The following is a 16,523-nucleotide window of genomic DNA, read 5'->3' as shown; positions in this document are numbered from 1 at the left end:
AGCAAGTCTGAGCTGAAGAGTGTTTCAGGGGAGTTAGATTCTCAATGCGAGGAAGTTTTAGGAACTTACCTTAATTATATTTTCCTCTCTGTGTGTACTCAGTACATCTATCTAAAAGGCTCTTTCAATACATATAAAATTAAAAGTGTATGTGATGTTAAAAATGCATTTGTAGGGGCGCCTGGGTGGCTCGGTCAGTTGAGCGTCCGACTTCGGCTCAGGTCATGATCTCACGGTCCGTGAGTTCGAGCCCCGCGTCGGGCTCTGTGCTGACAGCTCGGAGCCTGGAGCCCGTTTCGGATCCTGTATCTCCCTCTCTCTGACCCTCCCCCGTTCATGCTCTGTCTCTCTCTGTCTCAAAAATAAATAAACATTAAAAAAAATTTAAAAATGCATTTGTAACCGTTTAATTGGCAGCATATAAGACCACGATCCATCTTACAACTGATGTCAACTTAGATGCGGTGAAACACAGTAGGTCCCATGGAATGTGAGCTGAAGCTGTGGGTACAACTTCGGCCTCACCTGCTTTAAGAGGAGACCCCAGGTCTCAGAATTCCACTTTTTCTCCCATCCCCCTGGCTGGAGTGCCCAATATGGCCACACTGTCCAATAGAGTAGCCACTAATTAGCCACATGTAGTTATTTAAATTCAAATTTTTATTAACATGTACAGTTCTGTTCCTTGCTTACACCAGCCACAATTCAAGTATTCGATAGCCATGTGTAGCTAGTGGTTACTATACTGGACAACACAGATATTGATAGAGCATTTCCATCGTCAGAGAATATTCTATCGGGAGAGCACTGGACTAGAGCGACTTTGGAAGCCATGCAGTGGAGATGGCGGAGGCACTCTTGGTCCGGGTCCCTGCACAACTGCTTGTAACCGGGCTTCTCATTGACCTGGAACACTCACCTCCGAGTGCTGAAAGAGAACATGCGTCTTTGTTCTTCATGCTACATTATTGCTGGATATTTTGGTACAGCAGTTCACTCACCTTTCACACTAATCCCATCGGATGACTGGTTGATTCTCTCTTTTCCCCAGCAGATTCTATCGGGGCAGGCTTATTTTGTCCTAATGTATCACAGTGCCTGACCTATCGAAGGCCCTTAAAAACACATATTAAATGCTTTAATGAATAAATATGAGCACCGAGGGGGGAAGGCTACAATTTAGAGGGTCAGTAGAGGTTTCCTGAAGGAAGAAGCATCTCGGGTGAGACCGGAAGGATGAATCAGAGGCAATAGAGGGCAGGAGGGAAAGGGTTCTAACGGAGAGGGGCCCCAAAGGGAGAGGGCATGAGGGCTTTGGGGAGAGCGCACACCTTCAACGCGCTTGAAGGTGGAGGGAAGTAGGAGGCGAGAGTCAAGTGGAGACAAGATCATGACAGGCTGCGTGAGCTATGTCAGGATTTTGTTTCAGGCTGAAGGCAGCGAGAGAACCACTACACAATTCTGATGCTTTTACTAAGGTATCCTAAAATTGTTTCTAATAAAACAAATGTTTGTCCTATTCTTGGAAGCATTTGAGGGAGGAGATTCCCTGACACTGAAGGTAAAGCATGTCTGCCACTTAACCAAGATCTTCAGGGAAGGTTCTCTTGTTGCCTAACCTGAAGCTCATTCCTTAATCAAAGTATGTTTCTTTTTTGTTGTTTAGTGGACCTCAAACACATTGGTTACCATTCTCTGTGCTTTTCACATGCAGTAGGATGCACTTGGGGAATAAGGCAGGGCCCTGTGCTATAAGTTAACTGGGTTGATGGCAGGCATTTTGCCACACGTGGTAGTGTGAAGGAGGAGGGGCCCCATGCGACCGTAGACAGGGACTGTGGGATAATGGAATCACGCTGCATTCCAAGAGAGAGGGTGGGGGGAAGACCGTCTCGAGTCTTCTCTTCCTGGAAGCAATGATTCCATGTCCTATCACCTTCTTTCCTCAGTAATGGTGGCAATCTAGGGCCTTTCTCTGTGAGAAGGAGGATATATGGGAAATGGACAAACATTCTACATTTGCTTTTATCGATGGGGCGATTCGAACAACACACATATATGCAAGAAGCCCGTGTTAGTGACAGCCTTCTCCATACACCTGTAACAGCTCTCTCGTGAGTTTCACATCTACTTACTGTTCACACCTTCATCTGCGAAACCCTCAAGCTCCTAGAATTTAACGCGGTTCAACCTCTATTTATTATCACCCCCTACTATCCTCCCGGTATATCTCCTCCTCCTTCATATTTCCGGAGGCCACTTCCCATCCACCCAAATCACAAAATCCCCACACTTGTTCACTGTCGTTCCCTCCTGCCTTTCCTCAGAGCCCTCGGCCTCTCCATCACCTCTCTCTCGATCACGTCTGCTCTCCGAGCACCTCTCCCCCACATGCCATCCTGTCTGGTGTCTCTAGTTACTGCCCGAATCCGTATGCTCCTCATTTCCTGCATCCAGCCCCAAGTTCCTGCAATCTGGAGTGGTATTCCTAAAATCCAAATCTAACCACGCCACTCCTCTGCTTAACGCGCCTCAATTACTCCCTTCCGCTTTCAGGACAAAGTCACTGTCAAGAACAGAGTGCACAAGGCGCTTCCTGATCTGCCCCCTGCCTACCTCCCCTCCCCAGCATAATCTCTCACCCTTCCCCTACATCTCTCCCTGCCACTTCTCCAGCTGCTAACAGCCACAGAAGTTCCGGCTCTTCTGTGTACGCTTGTTCTCTTCGACAGCCACGTGCCTCCATCCCTTTATGCACCTGGCAAAATTCTACCTGGCCTGCCAGCTTCAGCAGGGACAGCTTTTCCCTAAGGTGGCCCTTTCTGATTTCTGGGTAGCCACCCACGGTACTCAGGGAACACCATGGTTTTGCCATAACACTAAGACATCACATGATACTGTTTCTTGACTTGCATTTCTTCCTGATGAGACGAGTTCATCAAAGGTTCTACCTCCTTCATCTATAACAACACTACAGCGCCCGCTATAGTACCTGACACGTAATAAACCACCCAGGAAATGGTTGTTGAATGAACTATGAACTTAATTAAAGAGAAAATTAGGGAATTGGAAGATAGTCTTGCATAATTTATAAAGTACACAACCCAAAGATAAAAGGATATAATGAAAAGGGTTGAGAGACTAAGTGGGGGCTCTAATATACATCTTTTTTTTTAAATTTTTTTTTACCGTTTTTATTTATTTTTGAGACAGAGAGAGACAGAGCATGAACGGGGGAGGGGCAGAGAGAGAGGGAGACACAGAATCGGAAGCAGGCTCCAGGCTCCGAGCCGTCAGCCCAGAGCCCGACGCGGGGCTCGAACTCACGGACTGCGAGATCGTGACCTGAGCTGAAATCGGACGCTTAACCGACTGAGCCACCCAGGCGCCCCAAGGGGCTCTAATATACATCTTATTGGAGTTCAAAATGAAGGAACATCATATTCCAGAATTATGCTGTTTAGAGAAAGATAGAAAAGACTCAGATGAAAATTTACACCAAATTCTAAACACTAGGAATAAAAACAAATCTAAATTTACCATATTGAAACTTCAGAATTTCAAGGGCAAAGACAAAATGTTAAAAGCTACAAGAATGAAAAGACAAACTATTGTCAAAAGAAAAAGTATTAAACGTACAGTGACAGATGATAGAAGACAATGGCATCTTCCAACTGCTAAGGAAAAATCATTGTCAACCTAGGTCTTCAACTGCAGTAAAAATACCATTTAAAGGTGAGGACAAATAAAGACATTTTCAAAAATAAAAGACCCTCAGATACTTACTAACTGAACAATTAAAGTATATCCTTTAATAAGCAGAAAAGTGAAACCAGGAGAAGTAGGCTACCAGAAACAGTGGTAAACAAAGAAATAAAATAATAATAGGGGCGCCTGGGTGGCGCAGTCGGTTAAGCGTCCGACTTCAGCCGGGTCACGATCTCACGGTCCGTGAGTTCGAGCCCCGCGTCAGGCTCTGGGCTGATGGCTCGGAGCCTGGAGCCTGTTTCCGATTCTGTGTCTCCCTCTCTCTCTGCCCCTCCCCCGTTCATGCTCTGTCTCTCTCTGTCCCAAAAATAAATAAAAAACGTTGAAAAAAAATTAAAAAAAAAGAAATAAAATAATAATAATATAGAATAGTAAATTTAATTAACTATTAAACTCCTTAATTAACTCTTAAAAAATAAGAGCCATAAGGGCACCTGGGTGGCCCAGTCAGTTAAGTGTCTGACTCTTGATTACAGCTCAGTTCACGATCTCATGGTCGTGAGATTGAGCCCCACATCTAGCTCCATGCTGGGCATGGAGGCTGCTTACGATTCTTTCTCCCTCTCTGTCCCTCCCCTGCTTGCATTCTCTCTCTCTCTCTCTTTCTCTCTCTCAAGAAGAAAGAAAGAAAGAAAGAAAGAAAGAAAGAAAGAAAGAAAGAAAGAAAGAAAGAAAGAAAGAGTGAGCCATGAATTCTGTTTTAAAAAGGATGGGATTAAGATTCTAGACAAAATAACAGAAATTCAGGAGGCTATGGAGGGTAGTTAAAGGTAGGGGGAGAAGAATAGATACATTAAATAGCTTTGGACTTTGAAAAGACATTTATAATTAAATATGCATGTTTAAAATGTAAGAATAACTAGCGAAATTAGATAGAAATACAACACATAGTTTCCAAACTGGCAATGAATAAAACAGAGAATTATTTTTTCCAGTCTATTAGACAGTTGGAAAGGAGAAAAAAAGTGTGGGGAGCAGAAAACACAAAGTAAGATAATAAAAATAACTTCAAATATATCAGTATTGCAGAATGATATATGCAGCATGACTTTGTTTGTGTAATGTTTTAAAATTCACAAGACAATTCTAAGTGTTGTTCTCAGATTCATATCCGTGTGCAATCATATTAGACATTCATGTAAATGAACACCTGTCTCTGGGGAAAGGAAGGAGGGAATGGGACAGAAATACGGCACACAGAGGGCTTGTACTGTGGACTTTCTTTTTAAAAATTATGTGGTGGGGGCACCTGGGTGGCTCGGTCAGTTAAGCGGCCGACTTCGGCTCAGGTCATGATCTCACGGTCCGTGAGTTCGAGCCCCGGGCTCTGTGCTGACAGCTCGGAGCCTGGAGCCTGTTTCAGATTCTGTGTCTCCCTCTCTCTCTGCCCCTCCCCTGTTCATGCTCTGTCTCTCTCTGTCTCAAAAATAAATAAACGTTAAAAAAAATTTAAAAATTATGTGGTGAATATGACAAGAGGTTAATATTTCATAATCTGGGTAGTGGGCTCACAACTGTAGTTTTCTGAGCATTTGAAATACCAAAATAATTATATATAAGTCTATACCAAATACAATGTAACCTCCAAATTTCCAAGTGGAAAGACCTTTTAAAAAGATTTTTTGATTGGGGCACCTGGGTGGCTCAGTCGGTTAAGCGTCCAATTTCAGCTCAGGTCACGATCTTGCGGTTTGTGAGTTCAAGCCCCGCATCGGGCTCTGTGCTGACAGGTCAGAGCCTGGAGCTCGCTTCAGATTTTGTGTCTCCTTCTCTCTGCCCCTCCCCCACTCATTCTCTCTCTCTCTCTCTCTCTCTCTCTCTCTCTCTCAAAAATAAAGATTAAAAAAAAATTTTTTTGTAAAGATTGAGGTGCCTGGGTGGTTCAGTCAGTTAAGCATCTGACTCTTGACTTCAGCTCAGGTCATGATCTCACGGTTTGTGAGTTCGAGCTCTGCACTGGGCTCTGTGCTGACAGTGCAGAGCCTGCTTGGGATTCTCTCTCTCCCTCTCTCTCTCTCTGCCCCTCCCCCACTTACTCACATGCTCTCTCTCTTCCTCTCAAAATAAATTAAAAACAATGTTTTGATCACCTTGAATACACAAACTTTCAAAGATACAGATGGAAGAGTGAAAGGTTTGCTTACGCTATTTAATTTTCTAATAACATTACATATTCATATGGACAAACATGTTTTACATAAAATGAAGTATTAATTGAAAACGCTGCCCTTTCTCCCTGTGAAACAATTGTATTTATACTGATCATGCATCTTTGATGTCAGTGACTTTCTTATAAATCACTGAGGGGGGCACCTGGGTTCCTCCATTGAACATCCAACTCTGGATTTCGGCTCAGGTCACAATCTCACAGTTTGTGAGTTCAAGCCCTGAGTCGGGCTGTGTTCTGGCTGTGGGGAGCCTGCTTGGGATTCTCTCTCTCTCTCTCTCTCTCTGCCCCTCTCCCACTCACTCTCACACTCTCTCTCTCAAAAATAAATAAATAAACATTTACAAAAAAGAAATTACTTAGGGGTACATTTGAGGCATTGAATGTAGTTTTTTTTATTTTTAAAATTTAGTAATTTTGAGAGAGAGAGAGAGAGGGAGGGAGAGAGCGCGCACACTCGTGGGGGAGGGGCAGGGGGAGAGAGGGAGAGAATCTCAAGCAGGATCTGTACTGTCAGCACAGAGCCCAATGTGGGGCTTGAACTCAGGAACCCCGGGATCATGCTCTGAGCAGAAATCAAGAGTTGGACGCTTAACTGACTGAGCCACGTAGGTGCCCCTGAATGTAGTTCTTAAGGTCACATTATCCTCATTTCCCTCAAAGTTGAGATAGTGTTTTTTTAATTCACTCTATAAGTTTGGTTTACTATCTCTGAAGGTAACCACTCACTGCATTGCTTTTTAAAGTGATCCTTAAAAGGTGTGGTTACTTCTGCATAGACCTCGTGATTGTGCGGCCCTGCTCCTAGGCCCGAGGACTACGTTTCTTTGCCTAATTTAAAATAATTTTTAATGTTTATTTATTTTTTGAGACAGACAGACAGACAGAGACAGAGGACAAGCAGGGCAGGGGGAAAAAGAGAGAGAGGGAGACACAGAATCCGAAGCAGGCTCCAAGCTCTGAGCTGTCAGCACGGAACCCGACACGGGGCTCGAACCTACAAACTGTGAGATCATGACCTGAGCCGAAGTCGGACACTCAACCGACTGAGCCACCCAGGCGCCCCTTTGCCTAATTTTTAAATCTATTCTGCCAGATGCTCATCCAAAGTTAGCATTGATTGAAATAATTTCTGGTCAGTGCATCTTGATCAAACACATATTTTGTTCATCAAACAAAATATAATAGACCCCAATAGGAGACACAGTGTGAGGTCAGTGAGAGATTCCTTATTTATACCTGGTAGAGCCTTACAATTCAGCTATTTTTGATATTTCAAACCCACAGGAATGTATAAATAATAATATAAAATGAACACCCGTAGACCCACCACACTGAAAAGATTCCTTTTCTGAGCAGTAACTTTAATTTTTTTTTAATTGGTTTCTGGTTCTGAGACAAGATAGCATAGACTCAATTTTCCCTCTTTTTCCTCTAAGTACAACTAAATACCAAGGACATAATTCAACAGACAATAATAAAACAACTCTGAATGTTGGGTAGAAGACAGAACAGTTAGGGACCTCAGGACTTGAAGAACAATATTGTGGTAAATCCCTGGGTTTTCTTCCTTCCTTCCTTCCTTCCTTCCTCCCTCCCTCCCTCCCTCCCTCCCTCCCTCCCTCCCTCCCTCCCTCTCTTTCTTTCTTTCTTTCTTTCTTTCTTTCTTTCTTTCTTTCTTTCTTTCTTCCTTTCTTTCTTTCCAGGAGAAGGGAGGCCCACCAAATACTTAGCTGGGAGACCCACACCCAGAGGTGGTGGCAGGCCCATCTACTCAAAGCAGTGACATCAGCAGAGCTTGGGAGGCTGACCACAACCAACAACAGAAGAGGGCCCATTCTGTCCACCAGAGGGACAAGAGTGGGTCCCTAGCGGACCCATACCGCACCCCATACCAGCCAGCAACAGGGAAACATTTACACAGGTGTCAATGGGGCTAGCATGCTCCATCCATGTTTTCCAGCCATCTACTCAGAGGCAAGGTGATCCAAGGTTAATGACACCTCACCCTCCGCCTAATGGTAAAGAGTCACCCAGATGTATGGCTCCTGATCCTCTACTCAGGATCTAAAAGGCTGGCTCTTCACTCCCCCAGAGGCACCTACAAGAATAGAACAGGAAACCAAATGACACAGGTGGCCAGTGAACAGGCCAATGGTAACACTCTCCTTCTCATAGGTCTGGAATCCCTGACATCCCACCTAAGAATCCTGAGAGGCCCAGGGAAATGTTGTTCATCATCATGAATGGCCCTAGCAGGGATCTAACAGCAGCTCAAACAGAGCCAGATGAATGAAACATACCAGAATATCATTCATTGCAAGGGCTCAGAAAACTAGACTGTCATTGGACCTAAAAGCCAAAAAAGTAGGACAGAACTAGCAAGCTAAACCCAAACAGGGCAGATGTCTGCTAATATAAAAGATTTAAATACAGTCTCCTAGATAAAACCCCACGTGTCCAAAATAAAGGAAAAAAAAATTACTCATCATACTCATACCCGGGAAAATCACAAGGTGGATTAGAAAGATAATCAACTGATACCAACAAGATGAATCAGATTTTGGAATATCAGACAAAGATTTTAAAGCAGCCACCATAAAATGGTGCCAAGAAATCATTATGAATTCTCTTGAAACAAATAAAAATATAAAACCACAGCAAAGAAGCAGTAATTATTTAAAAAGTACTAAATAGGGGCGCCTGGGTGGCTCAGTCGGTTGAGCGTCCGACTTTGGCTGAGGTCATGATCTCACAGTTTGTGAGTTCGAGCCCCGCGTCGGGCTCTGTGCTGCCAGCTCAGAGCCTGGAGCCTGCTTGGGATTCTGTGCCTCCCTCTCTCTCTGCCCCAACCCACTTGCATTCTGTCTCTGTGTCTCTCAAAAATAAATAAACATTAAAAATTAAAAAAAAAAGTACTAAATAGAAATTACAGAAGTGAAAAAGACAACAGCTGAACAAAACGCTTGCTAGACGGGCTCATGGTAGAGTGGAGACGACAGAAGAGAGAATTGGTGACCTTGATAAAAGATCGATAACATTTACTCAATCTGACCAACAGAGTAACAGACTGAAAAAAAAGAACACTCCAGGGACAATATGAATAATAAAAAAATCTTACATTTGTCTCATCAGCATCTCAGAAAGAAAAAAGAATGTAGAACTAAAAACGTTTTGGAGAAAGAATGGCTGAAAAATTCTCAAATTGGCAGAAGACCTAAACCTACAGAATCCAGAAGAGGCAGAGGGAGGAAAGGAGAAGGAGAGGGAGAGGGAGAGGGAGAGGGAGAGGGAGAGGGAGACGGAGACGGAGAGGGGGAGAGGGAGGGAGAGGGAGAGAGGGAGAAAGAGAGACAGACAGAGAGAGAGAGAATCCAAGTAGGCTCCATGCTCAGCACAGAGCTCGATTCAGAGCTCAGTCCCACGACCCTGGGATCATGACCTGAGCCAAAATCAAGAGTCAGATGCTCAACCAACTGAGCCACCCAGGCACCCCCAGAACAATTTTCTTAAGCCACCAAGGGAAAATTATGCATTAACTAGAGGGAATGACAATTCAAGGGATAGTGGATTTCTCATCAGAAACAAGGTCCGCCAAAAGGAAGGGGCTCATGTCCTTTCAAGTGCTGAAAGATAAGAGCTATCAACCATGAATTCTGTAGCTGGTGAAACTATCCCTTAGGAATGAAGAGGAAATAAAGACATTTCTTAGACAAGGGAAAACTAAGAGAATGAGCTGCTGGTAAACCTACATTTAAAGAATGGCTAAAGGGCCATGCAATAAACCTCAACCTAGAATATGTTCTCCAAACATAAGGGAATCACAGTAGACATCAATAACAGAACAATGAAAATAAAACAATCAGAAAATAAACAACACACTACTGAGCAATCCCCACGGGCCCCATGGGAAGTCTCCAAATGATTTAAAAACATAGAAACAAATCACGTTAAAATACAACATAGCACAGTTTGTAGGATTCAGCTAAAGCATTACTGAGAGGGAAATGTATAGCACTAAGTGTTTCCATTAAAAATGAAGAAAGATCTCAAGTCAATAATCCAAGTTCCTACTCTGAAAGGCTAGAAAAAGAACAAAGTAGAGCCAAAGCAGGAAGATGGAAGGAAATAATAAAAATAAGGGCAGACGTAAACAAAATTGGAAACAGGACAACAGAAAAAAAATCAATGAAACAAAAAGCCAGTTCTGTGAAAAAAAAATCAATAAAGCTCCAGCAAGACTGACGTATAAAATGACACAAATCACTAATATCGGGAATGCGAGAGTGGATATTGGTATAGATCCTGCAACCATTAAAAGGATAATAAAGGAATACAACAAACAACGTTACTCTCATAAGTTTGACAACTTAGAATAAATAGACCAATTTCCCAAAAAACCTGAATTAGCAAAGTTCAATGGAGATGAAATAGACCATTAAACCATTAAACACATAGAATTTATAACTTAAACTCAAAGAGAAGTTCACTTGTCCAGGTGGATTCACTGGAGAATTTTACGAAACCTTAAAAGAAGATTAACACCAAATTTTACCCCATACCTTCCAGAAAATAGAAGAGGAAGTAACACATGTCAACTCATTTTGGGAGGCATGTGTTATATTGATACCAAAACCAGGAAAAGACAGCACAAGAGAAAAAGATAACTACGTATCTACGATGTCTCAGGAACTTAAAAACAAAAGTCCTCAACAAAACATCACCAAACACCATCCAACAATGTATACAAAAAATTCTATACCACGATGAAGTAGGATTTATTCCAAGAATGCAAAGGTGGTTCCAAATTCAAAACTTATTCAATGTAAACCAGCGTATTAACAAGTTAAATAAGAAAAATCATATGATCATATCAACGGAAACAGAAAAAAAAAACATTTGAAAATGCAACACTCTTCATGATAAAAACTCTCAGCAAATAAGAAATAGAAGGAACTACCTCAGCCTCATAAAGAGCCCTTCCGAGAAGCCGCAGCCAGGGGCGCTTGGGTGGCTCAGTCGGTTAAGCAACTCTTGGGTTCGCACCCTGCACCAGGCACCGCACCACCAGCTCAGAACCTGCTTGGGATTCCTTCTCACTGTGCCCCTCTCCCCACCCCCTCAAAATAAATAAAGAAACTTAAGAAAAAAAAATTACAGAAACCACAGCCAGCATCGTACTTAAATGGTGGGCAAATGGATGCACTCCCGCAAGATCAGGAACCAAGTGAGGATAGTCACTCGCACTCCTCATTTTTACCAGAGTACAGGAAGTTCTAGCCAGTGCCCTGGGCAAGAAAAAGAAATAAAGGACACAAAGAGAAGAAACAAAGAAATAAAATTGTCCCCACTTTCAGATTGTCTATGTAAAAAAATCCCAAGGAATCTAAGAAAAAAGAAAAAAAAACATTCCTGGAACCAATAAGTGAGTTCAGCAAGATTAGGGAATATAAGATCAACTCACCAAAATCAATCGCATTTTATATACTAATCATGAGCATGTGGAAAATTTCAAAAAGGCACAATACAATTTACCTTCACATCAGAGAAAGTGAAATATTTTGGTATACACTTCACAAAACATGCACAAGGTTTGTATGCTGAAAATTATAAAACACTGGTAAAAGAGGGGCACCTGGGTGGCTCAGTTGGTTAAGTGTCCAACTTCGGCTCAGGTCATGATCTCATGGTCCATGAGTTGGAGCCCCACGTCGGGCACTGTGCTGACGGCTCAGAGCCTGGAGCCTGCTTCCGATTCTGTGTCTCCCTCTCTCTCTGACCCTCCCCCAGTCATGCTTGCTCTCTCTCTCTCTCTCTCTCTCTCCCTCTCTCTCCTCCCCCCTTCAAAAATAAATAAACATTTAAAAAAATCAAAACTGGTAAAAGAAGTCAAAGAAGACCTCTAATAAATGGAGAGACATTCCAAAAAATGGATTTGAAGACTCAACGTAGTAAAAGCATCAATTCTCTCCAATTTGATATACATGTTTAATGCAATTCCTATTAAAATCCCAGCAAGGTTTTGTGGACACAGACAATTATATTCCAAAATGTATGTGGAAAAGCATAAGCCCTTGAATAGGCAAAGAATCTAGAAAAAGAACGATAGAGGGAGGAATCATTCTACTGAATATTAAAGTTTTTATTTAGCTATAGTAATCAAGGCAGTGGTATTGGTGGATAAGTAGACATATTGGTTAATGGAACAGAATAGAGAGTCCAGAAATAGTCCTACACAAATATGCCCAGCTAATTTTTGACAAAGGTCCAAAGGTAATTCAATGGAGAAAAATGGCCTTTCCAACAAACAGTGCCAGAGCAATTAGACATCCATAGGGGGAAAAAAAAAGAACCTTAACCCAGACCTTACAATTTATATAAAAATTAACTCAAAATGGATCATGAATCAACTGTAAAACATAAAACTTTGAGAAATTTAGGAGGAAAAAAGAAGAAAAATCTTTGTGATCTAGGGCTAGGCAAAGAGATTTTAGGTTTGACACTAAATGCAGAATCAGTAAAAGAGAAAATTAACAAATTGTACCTCATCAAAATTAAAAATGTTTGCTCTGAAAAGCAGCCTGTTACCAGGATGAAAAGACAAGGTACATACTGGGGAGAGATATTTGCAAACCATGTATCACAGTCAAAGGACTAGTATGTGGAATATACAAGGAACTTGCAAAACTCAACAGTAACAAAACCTAACAGTCCCGATTAGAAAAGGAGCAAAACTCATATGTGGATCTTGAGAAAGTTAACAGAAGACCATGGGGTAAAGGAAGGGGAAAAAAGTTACAGAGAGGGAGGGAGGAAAACTATAAGAGACTCTTAAATACTGAGAACAAACTGAGGGTTGATGGGGGAGAGGGGAAAGCGGGTGATGGGCATTGAGGAGGGCACCTGTTGGGATGAGCACTGAGTGTTGTATGGGAACCAATTTGACAATAAATTATATTTAATTAAAAAAAAGACACAAAGATATTTCACTACAGAGGATACGCAGACGGAAAAGAGGCACGTGAGTCTATGTTCCGCTTCCTTAGCCATTAGGAAAATGCAAACAAACAACCACAATGAGATATGATGACACATCTAGCAGAATGACTAATATGAAGAATAGTGACAACACCAAACAGTGGCCAGGATGCAGTGAGAATGAATCAGTCATATATTGCTGCGGAGAATATAAAATGGTACGGTTACTCTGGAAAATGATTTGGCGGTTTCTTATAAAAGTAAACATGCAACCACCATACAAGCCAGCAATCGCACTCTTGGGCAGAGTGCAGAATTTCCAAAGAAATGGAAAAGTGATGGTCACACAAAAACCGGTGCCTGAATATGGATATAGTAGCTTTCTGCGTAAAGGCCAAAACGGGGTGAACGGCCTAGACGTCCCTTAACAGGTGACTCGTCGAACCAAACTGTCACACATGCATACCATACAATATTGCTCAGCAGTAAAACAGAATGAACTACCGATATATGTAAAAACTTGGATCAAATTTGATAGAATTGTGTCAAGTGGGGGAAAAAAGCCAATCTCAAAGGCTACATACCATTGGATTCCATTTCTATAATATTGGGAAATGACAAAACTTTAGAAATGGGGGACGGACTCGAGGCTGTCAGGGGCTAAGGATGGCGGTAGAGCAGGAGGGAGTAAAGAGGGCAACAGAGGGACCCCGTGGGGGCAGCGCGGCCCTGTGTCTTGACTGAGTGATGCATACACACACCCACACGTGCGGTGAAACTGAGCAGGTCTAAGTACACACACAGGCAAATGAGTGCAAGTCAGACTGGCGAAATACAAAGACTGGTGGATTATATCATGTCAATATCCTGGTTGCAATATTGTCCGGCAGTTTTTCGAGATGTTATCGTTGGGGGGAAGTGGATAAAAGGTGCAGGGGATCTTTCTACATTATTTCCTACAACTGCATGTGAATCTGCGATTATCTCCAAATAAAAATCAACCACCCTGCCAGTCAGGACTTCCTCCCTCCCCCTTCCCGTTCTCTCCAGCTAGTCGTTGAACATTTACCAGCACAGAGAATCACTTCTCTTTGGGGAATGGACTTTGTGTTAGTAAAAGTCGTGGTTTCTTCCCCGAGTGCCTCACAGGAGACAGGGTAGGTGGCTGGAGGCAACGGAAGGGACTTTACCTTCCTTGACTTCAGTTTTCCTCCTCTGTAAACTAGAGACAGCGCGAGAGCAAAGGAAAGTGAACGCTTCCGGAGAACCTACTTCCACCTGCATTACCTTCCCTCATCCTCTCAGCCAGCCCAATGAGCCACGCGTTATGACTCTCCAAGTTTCAGATGATGAAACGGGCTGGGAGACGTGCCCACCGTAGACCAGAGCTGGGGTTCGAGTCCGCAGTCCAGGCATTTTTGGTTACTGCCTGCTGCCTGGAAGCCTCTTCACTGTCTGGCCCTAAACCCCACAAGGCAGCCTCTCACAGCGGAAAGTGAGTTGGGCAAGAATGCCTGACCCCCTGAGTCGAAGTAGCGGGGGAGGGCCGGGAAGGACTTGGCTTGCTCCCACCAGGCAGATATACAGCTGCACCAGGCCAGCCTCCTCCATTTACACTGTGAAGCTAGCAGAGACAGCGGCTAATCTCCCGCCGGTTGACGGTCTGTTGTCTGGGTTGCCTGCGGTACAAACCCAAAACAGCCACAAAGGCCGAGCACTCTCTCCTTAGGGACCAGGCAGGGCATCAGGTGAGCCATGGGAACGTGGGTACCACCCTGGATGACACTGGCCAGGGGCATAACCTTGGTACTGGGGCCGGGCCCGGGCCACGAGGAAGGAAACCAGTGTGTCCTTGGGTTGGAGACCACACTGCCCAACAGAGACTTACCTTCCAGCTCTTGGCAACGTCCTTGATGCTTTCCTCACAAACCCTAGAAGTTGGCTGTCCACGATGATCAAAGCCAAGACAGTTCAGTGGTTAGAGTCCTGAGCTGGCCATCAGGAGACATGGACTTCACGCAGCCCCGTGACTTCCTCTAAGACTTTGGGAAAGTCATGCTCTCCCTCTGGGACTTCATGTTGTCATGCATAAAATGAGGGGTTCAGATGAGGTGATCCTGAAGGCCTCTCCAGGCCCTGCCAGTCCTCATATTCAAGGTTAGCTCTAAGACCTGCGTGCAGGGCCTGCCTGATTCCAGCACAGCTCACAAACATGATTGGAACAGAAGCCCTAGTCCGATTTCATTTTTCTTCCGAGGCTGTTTATTGCCTAACAAAATGTACTTAGTGGTAAATTCGTGACTGTGATGTTAAACGTAGGCTACAGACCCAGAGACAAAAAAAAAAAAAATTGGTAGGGGAGGGGCGGGGAGCACAGAGCCGGAAGAGGGAGGGCCATCCAGAGGGTCGGGAAACCTGGAATTCAGCGGAGCGACTCATAAACACGGGCACCATTCCGTATTTATTCACATCCTCTGCCCTGTCTGGGTTCCGCGTGGTCTCCACTTCTTGTTAGCTTTTCAGCTGCACACCAGGCCCCAGCTGGCAGTGGCTAATTGCAATCAGCAGGTGAGAAATGTAGGTTCTCCGAAAAGGAATTATCTCCAGCGCTGGGAACCATTCTGGGAAATGTAACCGACCTGGGAAGAGAGGGGGAGATGTTTAAAACCTGAACTTCTGTGAAAAGCATTAATTGAAAAAGACAGCACAGCGCACCAGGAACCCATGACTCGCTCGCCTGAAAATATAATGAAGCAGCTTCATGAGGAAGCAAAGACGGGGGAGCGTTTCCATTTCTGCAAAAGCAGCTCTTGCCTCGTGCGCACGAGCCCTGCCTGCCCTGCTTTCCCAGGAGACCCGGGGAGCACAAAGGTTTGCTCTCGTAGTTTCCTCTTTACCTTTACATTTTTCTGCATGAGTAAAATCACTGCACCAAGCTAAGAACGTTTCGCTGATTTTTATTTATTTTTTTCAAAGAAAGACGTGAGGCCGTCTACTGTGAAGTAGGATGACTCGAGAAAGCAAGTTCAAAATCGGTTCACCATCTCGAGGTCGCCAGACACCCAGGTGTTCGCTCAGCCTTGTGCCAAGTGAGGGGGTGGGATGTGGGTACGGCCAGGGACCCCAAAACGTCATTCGGCTCCTTAGAGAAGCAAGCCTCAAGGCAAGGAGCAAGATCCTGGAGGTGCTGTGTCCTCAGCCAAGGCTGCTGGCTGTCACGCCCACCGGAAGCACCTGGGGACAGGAGAAAGGCCCCGGTGGCCCTCGGTACACCTGCCTGCTCACCTACAGAATCGGCTTCTCTGCGCGTTATCAGGAAAGGGAATGGAAAGCGTACCAGAGGGGTGATTTGAATTTCATTTTCTCGATACGTGCCCCTGTGGGGAATGCTGTGTGGTGCTGCATCCTGATTCAAAGAAAACTCTCCCCGCCCCGCACCTCCCTCTCAGTGCCTAGGTGGCTCCATCTGACTTCAGCTCAGGTCATGATCTCATCACACGTGAGTTCGAGCCCCGCATCGGGCCCTGTGCTGTCAGCGCCGAGCCCACTGCGGTTCCTGTCTCCCTCTCTCTCTGCCCCTCCCCAGCTCGTGCTTTCTCTCCATTGCAAA

The 16,523-nt window shown here is 44.2% G+C and overlaps 1 long non-coding RNA gene across 5 annotated transcripts in view; it reads right to left on the bottom strand.

Annotated features, from left to right (window-relative positions):
- Positions 1-16,523, bottom strand: part of LOC131502001 (uncharacterized) — a 221,388-nt gene that overhangs the window by 14,963 nt on the left and 189,902 nt on the right. For all 5 annotated transcript variants that reach the window (XR_009256946.1, XR_009256947.1, XR_009256948.1 and 2 more), the window contains one exon: positions 14,802-15,552. This is a non-coding gene — a long non-coding RNA (uncharacterized LOC131502001). The remainder of the gene's footprint in view (positions 1-14,801; positions 15,553-16,523) is intronic.

The sequence above is a fragment of the Neofelis nebulosa genome, chromosome X, assembly GCF_028018385.1.
Source record: "Neofelis nebulosa isolate mNeoNeb1 chromosome X, mNeoNeb1.pri, whole genome shotgun sequence".
In the NCBI taxonomy this organism is placed as follows: Eukaryota; Metazoa; Chordata; class Mammalia; order Carnivora; family Felidae; genus Neofelis; species Neofelis nebulosa.
Note: the sequence above shows the minus strand (reverse complement) of the source record. Positions and strands in the feature narration are given on the sequence as shown.